Source organism: Tupaia chinensis, unplaced genomic scaffold, assembly GCF_000334495.1.
Source record: "Tupaia chinensis unplaced genomic scaffold, TupChi_1.0 Scaffold000609_1, whole genome shotgun sequence".
Lineage (NCBI taxonomy): Eukaryota > Metazoa > Chordata > Mammalia > Scandentia > Tupaiidae > Tupaia > Tupaia belangeri.
In genome coordinates, this window is record NW_006160128.1 from 436,668 (window position 1) to 454,259 (window position 17,592).

Here is a 17,592-nt window from a genome sequence, read left to right on the forward strand (position 1 = left end):
CGGAAGAGCAGGAAGGGAAGGGAAAAAAAATTCTCCCAGGAAGAAAACTGCCTCTGATGCTATTTATTCGCCTTGGCTCTCAGTCGAGGAAAGTAATGCATGTCTAAAAGAAAAGATGCGTAATTTACAACTTCTTAATTCATGAAGAATTCAGTGAATCATGTTGGCCCTGTTGGATTCTTGAGAAGCCTGAAAATCGGCCAGAGTCAGCAAAGGCTTTTAGAGCTATACATTTTAATCTGCTTGAAGGTTTTGGACTCTGAACGTCCTTTCTCTTTGGAAGTACACATAGGAAAACTGCTTCGTGGAAATTTCCGCTCTGTCCTGAACAGCTGAGCCTGCCCTGTGAATGATACCTCGACTTCACCTCTATTCTTCAAGTGTCATTTTTCTTAAAGAAAGAAAACAAATAAGGGAGTTGAATGGTCTGTTCTTTGTGTGCTTCGTAAATAATCCGTTTCCCAAATCTCTGGAAGGAAGAAGAAAGTGACACACTTTGTCCCCCACTGGTTCACACTTGGCTTCTAAGTGCTAGCGGAGAAGAGGGCTTGTGCAGGGCCTGCTAATGTTCAGTTCTGAGCTGCCCTAGCTGGGCTAGTCCGTGCTGTAGCCTCTGTGAACCTCACTTGTCTCGTGTATGCAGTGGGGCCATACCATACCTTGCCTCCGTCCTAGGGAGTGGAGAGCATCAACTGAACGTTCCACACAGTGTACAACTAAAAATCTCCAAAACACACTGCGGTATTGGTACTTGGTGCTTTCGTTGGTGTTAGTTAGGGTACCAGGAGTATAAGGCGTCAAGGAGGGCCCATAACCCGCTTACTTTGAAGCATCCATCCAACTCACAATAACCAACTGAGTCTAGGGACTCATAAAAAACAAAAATGAGTAAACAAAGATAAGATGTACCAAACTGGAGGAGACCTTGGGGCGTTTGTTTTGACTAAACAAAGGATCTAAAACAGGGTAAAACGGAGACTCTGGGAAAGAGACCGTGCTTGCTGGTCTCCCCAGCACTGGCCCGATCCGTCCTTTTTTCTTTCAATAAACCTTGTGCTGAGCTCTTGTCCTTCATTTCTCTTCTGTTCTGGGAAAGCCAGGACCACAAACCGCACAACCTACCTCTTCCGCCCCGTGTCTCTGTTGGAGACTCCACATGACTCAAAGGGGCCATTTTTCCTGCAGACATGAAGTGTTTCTGCCTGGGAAGGTCACAGGCCTGCCTGGCAGGTCTACCTCTGCAGAGGGAGGTCTCAAATGCCTCGAGTTCCCTTTCCCCTAGGAACTGGAAAGGGCTTCTCTGTGTTCCCACCAGCTGGGGAGGCGCTGACCCAGCCTGCTGGCACGCATTGGCCCCATGGTTATGTACTGAGACCTCAGCTCAAGTAGGCGCTGTTGGGAAGTCACAGAAGCGGCAGGTTCCCTCCGTCGAAGGCCTGCCGTCCAGAGGCGCCCCTCTTTCAGAGACGGTCCTTGAAATCTCCATTTGGCCTCGATGTGTTTAAAGCAGGATCCTGGGTGTTTTTAGACCAACGCTGCTCCTGAGGGTCGGCAAGGTCTGTGGGTACCCTGGGGCTTCTGCAGACAGAGTAGATGGGAAGGAGGAGGAGAGCAGGGAAAACGAAGGGACTTTAGAGAGAGAAGAGAGGATGCACCAGACGCCACCTGAGCCACCACCAAACAGCAGCAGTGTGTGTCTGTGTGTGTGTGTGTGTGTGTGTGTGTGGTGTGTCACAGGTGAGCATGCGTTCCCTCATACCACCTCATTTATCCTTGGCATCCTCTGGTGCGGTTATCCACACCCACTCGGCAACCCCCTTGTTCAACCCAGGGAGGCGAGCTCAGAAAGACCATGTCCTGGTCAAGATCACACCAGGAACGAGGGAAAGCTGCCGAGGTCGCGGGGGGCCCTGACCTAAGATTCACTCAAGTGGCCTCAGTAGGAGCCACGGAAGGGACCGGCAGTGAGGACAAAAGGACCTGGACAGGCCAGGGCCCAGCAGATAGAGCCGGGTCACATGGAAGAACACAGACCGAGCAGGGCCAAGCCTCGTAGTGGGAAACTACTTCTAGTAACCGCTCGTGTCTCCTGGGCTGCCTGGCCTCCCCAGCTCCCTTCCACTCGTCCTTCCTCTCCGCTCTACCCATGACCATCCCTCTCTGCTGCCTGCTCTCTCTCTCCCTCTCTTTAATGCTGAGGGCACATGTATGAGCCCCTAGTGGGCCCTGGTCACTCTGCAGTCCCCTTTCCTCCCAGTGTCTGTCCTGTCATGACCCTGGGCACGGGGGAGCTCAGCATGTTTTTTCAAATCACCAGGCAAGGGCTTGCACCCTGGCCAGTCGTGTGGGCTCTGGCTCCTCTGTGCAGCACCTGATCATGCCACAAGGCCTGCCCTGCTGCCTGTCCATGGCTCTCATTCAGGTGCCTAAGGGTGACTCCGTTTTGTTCAGTCGTCATGCTGTGCAGCCACCTCACAGGTCATGTTTGGCTGCCACTGAGACACGGCCCCTCTCTGCTGAGGCTAGGAGGGTGGGGTGGACAGATGGGACTGCTATGGCCACTATGTGGGAAGTGCCTGCAGTGGCTTCCATGCCACTGGGACAGTTGACCACACAGCTGCTCCAACAGGGACTTCGTACCTCACAGTTCTGTGCTCAGACATCTGACCCGGCCTCCCTGGGCTGAAACCCAGGCTCCTGTTCTGGAGGTCCCAAAGGGAGCTCGAAATCCTTGCTCACTCAGTGCGTGAGACTCCATTTTCTAGGCTTGCAGGACTGAAATTGCATTTTCTTGTTGGCCATTCATTGAAAGCTGTTCCTGTTTGCTAGAAATCACCTACATAGCAGGACCAGCAGATGGCATAATGGCTACATGCTGGACTCCCACGTAGTCAGGTATGGTTTGAGTCCCAGACCCCGTGGCTTAAACTCATGCCAGGTACATGTGCATGCATGCCCCAAATCCTGAGAAGACGTAGAAGAGAAAGGATCACAGCATGGCCATCCCCACTGGGGGGTGATTTCTCATTTTCTGCCTCTCTGTCTCTCTGGCAAGTGCGTGCACTCTATAGCAAAAACCTCTCTTTAAGAAGAAGAAGAAGAAGAAAAAAGAAAAAGAAATCACCTACATACCTTAGATGGTGGCCCCTTCCCTCCACCGTCAATACCACCTGCAGTAAATTCCTGTCATGCTTCCATCTCTCCTTCTGTTCCATTTCTCTAAGCCAGCTAGGAAGGGTTCTCCATGTTGCAGGACTTATGTCGTCAATTGGGTTTACCCAGATAATCCAGGCTCACCTCCCCATCTCAAGGTGAGTTATCTTAGTGTCATCTGCAGAGTCCCTTTGCCATCTAAGTTACAGTCATAGGTCCCAGAGACTGGAGTGTGAACATCTCTGAGATCCATCATGTTGCTATCAGTGTCACCGAAAAGTGCTTCCTCAGCAGAGGACTGAGGGGTCTGTGGTGGTGGTAGGGGGACTTCAGGCATGACAGGTATTCCTAAACTTGGCCCATCTCACCCCAGACTGGGGAGCCCACATCTGCTCTCCACTATGCCTTGCAAGGATGCCAAACCCGAACCAGGGCTTTTCTGTCTCTGGTCTGCAAGACTTAATGGCCAGGCGTACAGTTTTTTCTCTTTCTACAAGGGACTCATTCATTCTTCTTTCTGTTCATTCATCACCCATTCATTCTGTAAATATCGAGGTAGTACTTTCTGTGTGATAGGCATGATCGTAGCCACTGGAGGTCAAATGTTGACCAAAAATAGACCCTGTATGTCCTCATAGAGTGCAAAATCTCACAAAGGAGACAAGCATTCATCTCCAGCCACACGAATGGATGTGAAATAACAACTGCATGGCCTCCTACAGTGCAGAGGTCATGGCCCTGTCCAGACATAGGGTGGGGAAGATGGCCAGGTTGGAAGTCAGAGAAGTGGTGGGTGAACTGAAATCTGAACGTGAAGAGAAGGAAGAATATCCATGTATAGGATACAGCATGTGCAAAGGCCCTGTGGCAGGAGGGAGCACAGTGAGTTTGGGAGAAAAACTGGGGAGACTGGAGTCAGGTGAACTGAGAGAGGAAGGAAAGAACTGATGGAGTCATTTGGGCAGGCAGAGGTTGGACCCAGTGCAGGACCCAGTGCAGCCCCTAGGCCCTGGTAAAGAACCCTGGAGGGCAGTAAAGGGTCCAGACCAATGAAGCCATGTTTCCATGGGATCCTGAAACTTTTCATTTTGGAAAACAAAAATGATAACTTTGGCTACAACATACCTTATGGAGAAGGGCTTCAAGTAGATGTGGATAAGAGTGTTAACCAGAGGCTACTACAGTGACCCAAGTGCGAGATAAACCAAGGAGCAAGTACTTAGGGACCATCAGGCAGTAAAGGAGCAGTCCAGGTGGGAGCTCCCGGTGGTGGCGATGGTGAGCAATTACACAGAGGTGTAAGACTCCTCCCTGCCCGCTGCCTGGTCAGCAATATAGGACCCAGACTTGGAAAGCTGAACACCAGCAAGCAGAGAGGAAACAGCTCAGTGCAGCCATGTGAGTTGCCAGGGCCTGGGACATGTGGTTAGCAGAAGATCGATACAGACATGAAGCAACCTGAGACATGAGGTGAGGAGAGAAATCCATGAAAGTTGGGATATTGGTGGAGGCCTCTGGAACAGGAGAGGTGGGCACTGAGCGATCAGGGACGGATGCAGATACTGCATGGTCAAGGCACAGGGAGAACAGCAGAAGAGACTTTTCAGATGAAGTAAACACACCAGAAAATGTGCAAAAGCCTGAGAGCTTGAGGCTTGCTCTGTGCTGAGCCTCCATTCAGTGGGAGCAGGGGGCTTAGGACAGTGAGGCGCTTGGGGGTGGGAAGCAGTTCTCCAGATGTCCCCGCGTGGGCAGAGGCGCTGCTCTGATGGCTGCCCAGTCAGTTTGTCTGACCTGCTTGCTGATGGAAGGTCCCATCAGGAATATCAACCTCAAGGGCTGCCAGAGCACAGCCAGGTGCATCCGCTGGCCACCTGTCAGCTGAGCGCCTCTGCTCACCCTCCCACCCCTCACTATGAGTCAGCAAGTGGCTGCAGCTGTGTCCACTGCTGGGCTTGGCACTGCACCCCTGCTGAGCAGGTGGCTCCCATTTACTGAGGCAGTGGTGCTCAGCCTTGGCTGCTTGTGTTGTCACCCGAGGGTGGGGGGCTTTCAAACTTGCTGACACCTGGGTCCCATACCAGGAGACACAGGCTTGGTTTGCCTGGATTACAGCCTGGGCTTTGGAAATTTTTTTTCAACAGTTCTAGAAGTGCTGCCAATATGCAGCTAAGGTTGAGAACAACTGAGGTACCAACAGCACTCCCTCTCATCTGTGTTCGCAGGGGGTATTTTCACAGAGAACCACCCTCTGAATACATGAGATAAGCTTCCCTTTTTTTTCTCTGCTCATTTGGAAGAAAAAACAAAAACAAAAACAAAAACAAAAAAACTGTCCTTGCCATCCCAGTAAGAAAAATTTCCTATTTGTTAAGATTTTAATTGGCATATGCAAATATTAAGCGGTCGGGAAAGTTATGACATCTTTCTTTGTTTTTCTAGGCAGAAATGTGTCCCAATTTTCCAGACAACCCAAAAATGTCATTAAAGAGGCAAGTGCAGTATTTGCTGTTTTTATGAACACTCTGTGTCTCTAGTCAGGCTTTGTTCTAAAATCAAATGGGTAATATTTATTATCCATAAACCAAAGAGTTTATTTATATTGTTCACTTAAGATCTCACTTTAGGAAGCAATGCTTTAGGCAATAAAACAGAGTCAGCGCTTTGATAAATAAAATATTTTAGGACGAAGACATCTTTTTATTTAGGTAGACAGGGCACTTGGAATCTATTGCTGTCTCTTCAAAGAAAATGTGACACACTTCCGATGCAGGCCAATTTATACAAAGATATAGAAATGCTAAATAAAAGACACAGGTGGGTAGAACTACACTTTAAATGCATTCGGGAACGTTCTTTAAATACAATCAAGCAACTTGCTATTGAAAAAAGCTATTGGGTGAAGTTTTATATAAAGTAAAAAACTAATGGCTCCATTTATCTGTATTAAAATTTTGGATTTCATACCCTACACTTGCTTTGCAGAAGTTGGCACACCTCTGGAGTTGTCCTCAATTTGCTTTGCCATTTGTAATATTTTTCTCTCTGCCCAAGTGTTTTACATACACAGTATAAATTCCCCAAAGACTGAATGACCTCCAAACGTGTTCTTAAAAATATTTTGCAAAGTCTGAAGAAGAAAAAGCAAGTGTAAAACATCTAAGAGATTTATTGGGATCTCAGCTTGAATTCTAATTGTGAGTACTTATGAAAATGTCAATATTAACATGAAATACCTGGCAGTTTTTCTAATAAATGTAAATTGAATTAGATAGTGTGTAATTGGAAAAACACTTGCTTCGCTCAGGCTCTTGCAAAACAAGTCTCAGGGTCTGTTAGCTGCAGCAGCCTTGCCCTCTATTGGCTGGAAATTGAAGGACAAGGCTTTTAACTACAAGGACTGGAACCAGGACACAGGACCAACTCACCTTTTGTCACAATATGTAAGGCCCCTCCCAAAGCCTGGGGCACAGTGTGCACAGGAGCAGAGCCTAAGCAAATCAGCAAAAGCAAACAAAGATGAATTCCCAATTGAATGATTACAATAAAATTTCATATCCTATCCTAGCATCTAAAAAACGCTCCGTCTTCTCTGTAACTTAGAAATTGCAGATTAAACCAACCAACCACCTCTAACATATCATATCGGCAGAGATTCTAGAAATTAGAAGTAGGGGTGTGCTCATATATGTTTAACGCCCACCCTTCTGGAGGGCAGGACAGATTTGTAGCATTTGTAGACATTTGCCAATGTCTGCAGCGAGAGCGCACTCCCCGTGGTGATTTCAAGGTACTGACATGACGTCACCAAGAGCAGCGTTGAGAGACGCGTGTCTGCGTCTTACCAGCACTTCTCTGATTTAGCCCAGTGCACGTGGCCATGTGTTTCTGGTGTCAGGTGCAGGTTGTGCACTGTTCAATTTTCGAGCTGCTTGCCTCCACACAGCATCATCGTGCATTTTTACCTTTGCCAGTCTGAGAGATGAGAAGTGATGTCTCTGTGGGATTTGAAACTCCATTTCTCTTTCATGGGGGAAGTTGACCATTTTCTCATGGGTTTAAGAAGCATTTTTATTTCCCTTTTCCATTATACCCTCTCCCATTTTGCTAATGTTCTGATTTCTAGGCGTTCTTTAGAAAATTATGGAAATTAGCTCACTACTTGTGACAGGAATTGCAATTTTTTTTTTTTTCTATTTTGGACTCTCTTAACTTTCTATGGGGTGTTTTTTCCCGTGTAAAAATGTTTATTTCTTGGGAACCAGCAGTTAGCGTAATGGCTATGTCGCTGGACTCCCACGTAGTCGACCGCGGTTTGTGTCCCGGACCCTGTGGCTTAAAACTCACGCCGGGCGCGTGTGCGTGCATGCCCAAGATCCCGAGAGGAGAATGGAGGAGAAGGGATTGCGGCGTGACCATCCCCCCTGGGGGGTGATTTCTCGCTTTCTGTCTCTATGTCTCTCTCTGTCTGTCTGGCGAGCGCACGCGCCCTACAGTGAAAATCTCTCCAATAAAAAAAAAAAGTTTATTTCTTTGTAGTCAAATTTACCAACCTTGTCCTTTATTGTAGCCTCTGAGTTTTGCATTATAAAGACTCTCTTAACTGAAAATATAGAAAATACCATGTCGTCTTCTGCGATTTTTGTCATTATTCATGTTAACTTAACATCTGTAATCCACCTGAAATTATTCTCTTTTTTTTGGAATGTTTTTTGCTATAGGGCACGTGCATTCGCCAGACAGACAGAGACAGAAAGATAGAAAGCGAGAAATCACCCCCCAGGGGGGATGGCCACGCTGCAATCCCTTCTCCTCCATTCTCCTCTCGGGATCTTGGGCACGCACGCACAAGCACCCAGCGTGAGGTTTAAGCCACCAGGTCCGGGACGTGAACCGCGGTCAACTACATGGGAGTTCAGCGACATAGCCATTATGCTAACTGCTGGTCTCTCCACCTGAAATTAATTCTGGTGTCAGTGGAACATTATCAGTTCAGTATCTTTTTGTTCCCAGATGGCTAATAAAGTATCCTTACAACATTTATAAAAAAACCTTCTCTTTTTCCACTAAAGTGTCACCATCATATAGTAAATCCTTGGTTTGGGGGTGATTTTTCTGTTTATTTTGTTCTACTTATCTGTATTTTGATATACAAAAGGATAGTATTCTCTACATTTTATATATATATGTATGTATATGTGTGTGTGTGTGTGCATGTATAAATTATAAAATCATATAATATACAATAATATAATTACTATCATTCTATAATATATAGCAACTATTATATAATACACATTTTATTACTTATCAGGGCTCCATTTCTCCCATTACTTGACTTTTCCCCTAATTTTTCTAGTTCTTTCTTTATTTTTCCTTGAGAACTTTAAAACAGCTTGTTCAACCACCCTCCCCCACCCCTCCCTCCCAGGAAGCCCTGCTGTTATTTTATTAGATTTACATTAAGTTTTAGATTAACGCAGGGAGAATTGACATCTTTATGCTGAGTCTTATTATTTGAGGATGTATTTTTGCCTTTCCATTTGTTCAACACTCCTATAATTACCATCAGAAGAGTTTTCAAGTTTTCTTCATTATCTTGTGCAGTTCTTCTTGAATTGTGAGCATTTTATCTTGTTTATTGCATGTTATCATTACTGTTATTAATTTCTGTACATTGTGTTTAACTGAGCCAACTTACTGAATTATCTGTCTATACATTGTCAAGAGGTCCTGTTTAGTTTACCAGATAAAATTATATCCCCAGTTAATGGTCATTTCTTCTCCCTCTCTTTAATTTTTACTTTTATCCATTTACTTCCATTAGTATCTCTAGAATAGAATTAAACATAATGGTGATAACAATGGGTATTTTTTAATAGAAGTAAGACAATTAAAAATTACATCGCTAATTACCAACTTTTGCTCTTTTCCACTTGTTTACTAGGGTGTAATCTTTAGGACCCAGACATCTTTGGAATTTCATTTTAGGAAAATATAGGCAGCATAAATCTCAGTATCTAGTGACAGAAAGACCCGAGAAAAGGACAGAGAATATTTTACTGAACACCTCACATTGCACTGCCTGTAACTTGGCTACCAACTGCAGAGTGGCTGCTTCTCCACAGCCTGTGTGGGCAGAGAGTCAATTCAGAGTTGGTGTCTTTTCTTGAGTGCTCTCAGTTGGATGTTATCGTGTTTCTTTTCCCATGGGTGTGGTTTTCCTGGCTAGAAGTTCCTTGGTGACCACATTTAATAAATTGTAATAAATGCAGATAGATTCATCATTCACAGTTTTGCAATTCAAAGGAAAGCTGGAAAACAACTGGAGGCTGAAGGTCTAGTTAGGTACACACCGCTGTTCGCTTTTAATTATGGCAGCAAATGTCAAAAGGAATTGTTGCAAGTCAAGGGTAGGTCTGGCCCTCTCTGACACCAACACCCCCTCCCCCCACCTTTCTGTTGTAAAGCCTCTGGACTTGCTATGGGGCTGCTGCCGAAGAACTGGAAAATTCTGTGAGGCAGGTCTAAGCACACCTGACATTAGGAAGGTGTGGAACCCTTGAAACGAGCCCTGTACTCTAGCCAGTTTTCAGTCTATCCGTTCACCTACAGATATGGAAGCAAATAAACCTAGATCCAGCAGAGGAATACTGTGCTTGGTCCGATGATGTTCCTCTTTGAACTTTTGGACTTGTGAAGCACTGTGGGAACACTTCAAAGAACACCCCACTTCCTGCCACGCTCACTCTCAGCCCTGTGTGGTCAGCTAGCAACAGCCATTATTCTTCTTTTACTTCTGAAAGCTAAATTGAAGTGAGGGAACAAAGCCCCTCGCTTGCACTGTCCAGCCTTAATGTGTATCTGAGAATTTAACTTTGTCTTTTCTGGCTGCCCTTCTCATTAACTTGAGGTCAGTAATATTGCAAATCATTTCATGCCTTTTGCCTTTATGTGCAAACCCTAGACATTAAAGCCTGGATAATTCTTTCATCCTTCCTTCCTTCCTTCTTTCTTTATTTTATTGCCAGAGGGTGTGTGCACTTGCAGAGAGGAGGCGCCCTGCAATGGGACATGATCACACCACAGTCCTTTTCCCTCCGTTTCTCCATCCTGTCGGAATTTGGGCACACACACATAGAACGAGTATGTTTTTCAAGCCACCAGGGCTGGGATTTGAACTGTGGTCAGTCGAGTGGAATCCAGCTTATTAACCGCTGAGCTATGAGGCCAGCCCCTTTATTTTGAATGGTGGTTTCTATATCTGGCCCATCAAGGTTTGCTCCTGCTGTCTCACATAAGTTCTTTCCTGCCATAACTCCTTCAGCCCCAGGACTTCACTGAGGGCTCATAGTCAGTTTTTCTGCCCCATAAGAGTTTTGTGTGATCAGTTTCATAATAAGCATCTTGCCTAGTCTACTCTTGTCCAATCTGATCACTTAAGTTCCTTAAAGCTTTTGAGTAATATAAATATAGCACCTATTAGAATTCTTCTGATTAAAAGAGAAAGTTCTTCCTCTTCATCCATTCAGTTGAGTCTGCACTGAAACCCTTTCATCTTTCCTTCAGAATCTCTCTCATTTCCACTCCATCCTCACTGCTGCTGTCAACCTCACACTTTTTCATTTTCTTGAGCTCTGCAAAAGCCTCCTGACTGGTCTCCATCGGTCCCAGGCACTCCCTCTCTTTCACCTTGCATGGCACTGCCAGATTATTTTCCGAAGCAGGACTTCACATCATGCCATGTAGCTGCATGTTCAGGAAGTGAGGTGACTCCTGCTTATCATGAGGAATCCCAGAGTCATTTCTCTGACTTTCAAGACTCTGAATGACCTGAACCTCTCCTGCTAGCCTTGGCTTCTTGCTTTCCCAAATGAAAGGCTTCTCACATCCTCTCTCCAGAAATGGCATGCCCATTTCCATCCTCCTTATGCTGTTACCCAAGCTGAGAGGCTGCCTTTTCTTTTCTGTCCTTTCACATCCTGTTTATCTCCCAACTTCTCATCTCCAGTCTCTCTTGATCCCAACCCTTGGGATGCTCCCCCTTTTCTAGAATTCCAGTTGTCGGGCTCCTTACTCTGGAATTCATACTGTGGTTCACCTGGAGAGTTAATTTAACCCTCACAACAATTTTATGATGAAGGCTTTTTTTAAAACATTATATTTAATTGTTTTGTTTGCGGTAAGGCGCATGTGCTATATGGAGAGAGAGAGAGAGAACAGAACACCCCCTGGGGGGATGATCATGTTGCAATCCCTTTTCTCCATTCTCCTCTTGGGATTTGGGGCACACATGCACCCATGCGCAGTGTGTTTTTCAAGATACCAGGTCTGAGACTCACACCATGCCGTTGGTCATGGTGGATCTAGCCATCTTAACCACCATGCCACCTGGCTGGCTCTGAGGAATGTGTTATTATCATGATACCATTTTAGAGTTGAGAAGCCTGATGCTTGCGCAGAGAGGTTAAGTAACTTGCTCAGAGTTAAGTTGCATCTATTAAGTGATGGAAATAGGATGCAAACTCAGGCAGAGAGGCTTCAGAAGCCAGGTTCTTTGTCGCTATGCTGAACTTCTTTCTTGCTTCTGTGACTCTGATTATTTTCTTGGTCCTTTTCTGGCTGACTGTCAGCTCCCGAAAAGCAGATACTGTCTTCCTGTAAATGTATGTCCCATTGCCTCCTTGGAGCTTATCATAGAAGAAGGTATTAGAATTCACTGCAAATGGGCAAGAAATGTATGCTATTGGGTTGTCTGGAAAGTCGTGACACATTTTTACATAGAAAAACATGTCATGGCTTTCCTGGTGACCTAATATATTTTTTGCCAGGATTTCTTCAGCACCAAAACACCAAACCTCCCTTCTTTTTTTTTCTTTCTCTCTCTTTTTTTTTTTTTTTTTTTTGTGGTAGTTACTTCCTAGCATATTTTTTAATATTTTTATTTAATTTATTTCTTTTTTTGTATATACATTCAATTGCATTCTCTAGCTTACAATGTGAGCATTTCAATATGTAAACATTTCTCCCCAGTCCCGTTGATCAAAATATCTTTAACTGATAACACCACACTTCTCCATCCCGTCAATGTTCTACCTCCCTTCTACACACACACACACACACACACACACACACACTCTCTCTCTCTCATAGGACCTGACACATAGTAGGTACTCATAGGTTATTTGTCGAGTAAGTGACTAAATGAATATGTGATTAATTCACAGTTTGAATACTATATGATCATGTTAGCACATCCTTCTCAAGTTTCTCATTTGTATACATTTGCATATCTATTTTATGTGCCAGTATCTCAGTTACCTCTAGACCACTGCTGATGATTAAGCTGGACTTTTTTCTCAGCTATAAAATGGATGTGTCTTGCTGCATTCATGCTGTTATAACAAAAGTGGGCAATTTTGAAAGAATAGGAATTTATCTTCTCATGGTTCTGGCCATCAGGAAGTCCATGAGCAAGGCACCACAGGTTCGATTGTCTGGTGAGGACTGCCCTCTGCTTCCAAGGTGCTGTGTCTTCCTTCCCAGGGCCAAAGGCATAAGGAAAAGGCATCAAGCCCTTTTATAAGTGCACCTAACCCCTGAAGGGAGAAGCCCCCGTGGTCTGATCACGTCAGGTCCTTAGACTGCTCTATTGACTTCACCTGCATTTCGGAACGGACGTATTCAAACCAAGCCAAGTGTTCAGTTGCCCTTAGCAAGGGCAGCTGTGGTTTCTACCAAGGGCACTGCACATCTCAGAGTTCATTTCTCCACCACAGCTGATGGAATCGAAGTATGCCAATCTAGTTTTTCATTAGGAGGAAATTTTATTTTTAAAAGTGTCATCTTAAACTGCAAGCATGTCTGGTAAACATCACAATTAAACATGCTAAAGAAGAAGTCGTGTTGTCAAAATGCCCACTTAACCCACCCAAACATCTCAAACCTACCCTTTGCGGACCTTCTATAGCCCCATTTTTGTGAAGAGAGAGAGAGAGAGAGAGTGTGTGTGTGTTTGTTAAACAAGAGAAAGTAAATGGATACATGTTGGTAAATGCCAACTGTCCATATTCACAGAGACGCAGTGTCATCTCTGAGCCCAATATACCGTGAAAGGAGCGAAAAACACTAGAATTCTATGCACTGCTTCCCAGGGGCCCAGCCCCCTCCACTTCCAGCAGAGCGAAGGGAGCAGAGTGTTTTCTTTTCTCCCATAGAGCACAGTGGTGTTGATTTCAAGCAGTTCTTGTTACGACAGGAAGGGATAAAAATTAATTTGGAACAGAAAAGTATAGGGATTGTTTCCCCATTGTATTCTGCTTGAGGTTTTTCCCCCTAAAATAAGTTGAGAACCACGATGTAAAGAAAGAGACCTCAAGAACGGGTGACTGAGCACAGAGGAAAAAAAAAAAAGAAGAAGAAAAGAAAAAAGACCACAACTTGCTTCCAGAGACTGGAGAAAATTTTTCAGAAAGGAGGATTGGAATCCACCCATGTTCTATCAGTCATCTTCTCCTTCATCCTCCTCTCCTTCCTCTCCTTCATTTCCTCCTCTTCACCTTCATCTTCATCCCTTTCTTCATCTGTATCTTCCAGTCCCTTACCTCCTCCTCCTCACCTTCATCATCCGTGTCGGGAACCAAGTAGTACCGGAACAGATTTGGCCAAATGCCACCTTTGACGACCTCCGTAACTCATCTGCACCTGCACCAGGATGGTCGGTAAACCAAATCAAGAAGCTCTCTGGTTCCTCATGCTGCCTCTTCCTGCTGGCTTTATTCTCCATTTGGCTTGAACAGTTTGTCACATCCTTTCCAGACTGCCATTTGATTTCAGTGGACTTTGAAGCTGGATCACAGCTCTCGTTCAGATGAAATTACTAAACACATTTTTTACTATCAAAATAAAGGGACACTTCCATTATATTTAAAAGCCTTGACAAATAGGACTTTTAAACTTGAGAACTGTGAGCACTTGTTAGATGCAAATTATTCTGAGTAAAGCAGTGCATTGTCAGAAAAGTCAGGACACATTTTCTATGTTTTTTTTTTTTTTAACGCAAACATGCATCATGACTTTTCTGACAACCCAGTAGTGTCATTAGTCCAACAAGTCATGAAAATTTCCTTTTCAGAAATGTTTCTTTTTCATGGAGAAGCTCTTCTAAACCTGGGTAAGGTATTACTCATTTTATATACTATATTTAAAACTACTTTGGTCTCTTTTTTTCATCCAGTGTTGATATTAAGATTTTAGATAAAAAAAAAAAAAAACAAACAAAACAAAACAAAACAAAAAAACCTCATTGAAATTCTCTGAAAATGATATTGGTGAGAGCCATGCTTCTACAGAACACAATCTGTATTTAATTCATTTGCAAAGCTGCATTTAGCACTGAGAATTTTGATTTGGTCAAACTCAATGATTTTATGAGTTAACACCAAGTTTTCAAAGGTCTCTGCTTTTAGGAAAGTCAAAGTCAAAGAGCCTCATTAAATCTCCCAAACAGCCTTACTTGTCCCATTTTGCAAATGATAAGGCTGTAGTGAGAAGCAATTAAATGTCTTTACTAGAGTCTATTGGAATGGAGTCATACCGCGGAGGCCCTTGACTTATGAGCAGACCATCATCGGTAAATTAGAAGAGGAGGCTGTGAACAAAGCAGGAAAGAAAATGATAGCTGCTGAGAAATCATACATTAGGATAGGATTTGTCTTCAGGGCCCTTTTAACATGGGGTCCTAAGGAGTTGAAAAAAGGAAGGAAAGGAAAAAATAACTCACTTAGTCACATTTCAAGGCAGAAAGGAAACAGATTGTCTCATCTCAGCTGCTCATTTGAGTAGTCAGGACCGGACCGCAAAGGTTGGAAATTGCACGTGGAGTCAACCCTCATAACGATGCTGGTGTCTGCCGTGGAGAAGAACAATGGGGTTTATCAGCCCAAGAGAATTTAGGAAATAAATGTCAGGAACAAATTTGTGAAGCACAAGAAGTTCTAAAAAGAGCGTATGTTAAATTTTAAATAAAATTACAAAACCCAAAAGTGACAGCTGTTACCTAAACTTTTGCAGTCTTCTTTAGGTAGCCTGGTTCAGTATCTCACCTATCCAGAAAAGGACAGTCATCTCAAGGTGACCAAATCACTATACATAAACTCCCTGTCCCCACTACCCTGCCACACACACACACACACACACACACACACACACACACACGTCAGTGTATCGGTGCCTCTGGCTGAACTTCGAGGGGGCTATTTATTTATTTACTTAGTTATTTTTAAGTTTACCTCTTCTTCCTGAGTTTTTTTTTCTTTAAATATAAATAAAATTGGTAGATCTAGCATTTGGTTATCAATCTCTCTCTCTTTTTAAGTTGTTTGTTTATTTTTTCAATGAGGAGAAGGGCAGGTACTTTGGACAGGGTCTTGCCGTGCTGTGGCCCTCCCCCCACAACCTCTTCGTCAGTCAGTATTGCAGATTACAGCTGTGAGGGGGCATGCCCAGCATGTTCAGGTTGACCCACGGTGAAGCTTAGGCTTCCTAAGTGTCTCCAGCATCACACGGCAGCATGCTTCCACTTGTGCCACTGCAGCTGTTCCCATCACCTTCTAATGAGTCTCCCCCCTTGTAACTGGTTATGTATATATCAGGTGCATCAATATCTGGACTCTTTACATTCTGATATGATCAATTCATTCAGTCTTTTTCAACCAATGTTTAGCATCAACTCCTTAGCCAGCTCTTTGGCCAATACTGAGAATGCAGTAATGTGGTTCCAGCCATCACAGAGTGTATAGTCTGTCAGGGAAAACAGATACTAAGCAAGTAATTGGGAGAAGTGATCAGAATGTGGGAATGATACGTGCATAGATCAAGAGGCCCAGATACTGTAATACTCTCATGGATAGAGTTGAGAAAACAGAGAGGGACCAGCAGATGGCATAATGGTTATGTTGCCGGACTCCTAGATAGTCAACTGCAGTTCATGTCCCGGACTCAGCGTCTTAAAACTCACACCAGGGGGAACCAGCAGTTGGCGTAATGGCTATGTCGCTGGACTCCCACGTAGTCGACCGCGGTTCGTGTCCCGGACCCGGTGGCTTAAAACTCACGCCGGGCGCGTGTGTGTGCGTGCCCAAGATCCCGAGAGGAGAATTGAGGAGAAGGGATTGCGGCGTGACCATCCCCCCTGGGGGGGTGATTTCTCGCTTTCTGTCTCTATGTCTCTCTCTGTCTGTCTGGCGAGCGCACGCGCCCTACAGTGAAAATCTCTCTCAAAAAAAAAAAAAAAAAAAAAAACCCCACACCAGGCACATATGCATATGTGCCCAAGGTCCTGAGAGGAGACTGGAGGAGAAGGGATTGCGGCATGACCATCCCCCCTAGGGATATGATTTCTCTCTTTCTGTCTCTCTGTCTATCTCTGTCTCTCTGGCAGGCGCACGTACCCTATAGCAAAAATCTCTCTCTAAAGAAAAGAGAGAGAGAAAGCAGAGAATGCGTTATAATCTTAAACTGAAGAGTAGGTAGGAGGACTCGGTTATTAAAGGCCTTAAAAAGATGTCCGAAGTATTTGAGGCTTTAGGCTAACAGCGATAAACAGTCTTAGATTTTGAATGGTGGTTTGGGGAAGAGGATAGCCTGATAGGATTTATATTAAAATCTTGTGCAAGGGGAAGAGGTTTGGAACAAAGTAAATAATTTTGGGGGGTTTGAAATATAGTTGTCATGGTAGAGGAGACCAAGAGGAATGGATAAAAGTAAGATATATCTATGAGGTAGGATGTATCTATGAAGCAGGATGATTTCAGGTTTCTGGTGACAGTTCGAAGAACAGTGCTGTCGAGAGTAGAGAATGAAGAAACAACAGGGCAAGAAAAGCGAGTTCTGCTGTGGCTCTCTGAGTTTCTGGTGCCTGAAGTCAGAAAGCACTGAGACATCAGCAAGCAGAAATGCAGGCTGGGCTGTGTACGTGCAACTGGAAGTTACCAGTGTCCAAAGACAGGGTAACTCATGTACTAAACTCCATATTCCGTGAGGATTTCAGTACGAATCTATCTTCCATGAGAATTGAGGTGATGTCTGGAGCAATGTCGGTGCTCAGTAGCTCTTTGCTGGAGTTGTTCGATTGAAACCAGATTGTTGAAGCAAGAATTCCACAAAGAGGACAGTGTTGAGATGTGGCGTCATAGACTAAGAAGGAGGAAGTTTGAGAAGGCGGATTGTTCATCGCTGTCAGAAGGTTCAGGAGGGACATACCAAATAAGCACAGGACATGGGACCATTGGATTTACAACACAACAAAAGCAAATGATCTTACAAGAGCAGTTTTTATTCATCAGTAATGGTATAAGCCAGAAAAATGTGAGTGGCAGGCAAGAGAGACATGGGAAAGTGGAGAGGGCAGTAAGGAGGTCTGGTCCACACCATCCTGCT

At 44.5% G+C, this 17,592-nt stretch overlaps 1 protein-coding gene across 1 annotated transcript in view; it reads left to right on the forward strand.

Annotated features, from left to right (window-relative positions):
* UST (uronyl 2-sulfotransferase) overlaps window positions 1-17,592 on the forward strand; it is a 349,777-nt gene that overhangs the window by 234,424 nt on the left and 97,761 nt on the right. The window lies entirely within an intron of this gene.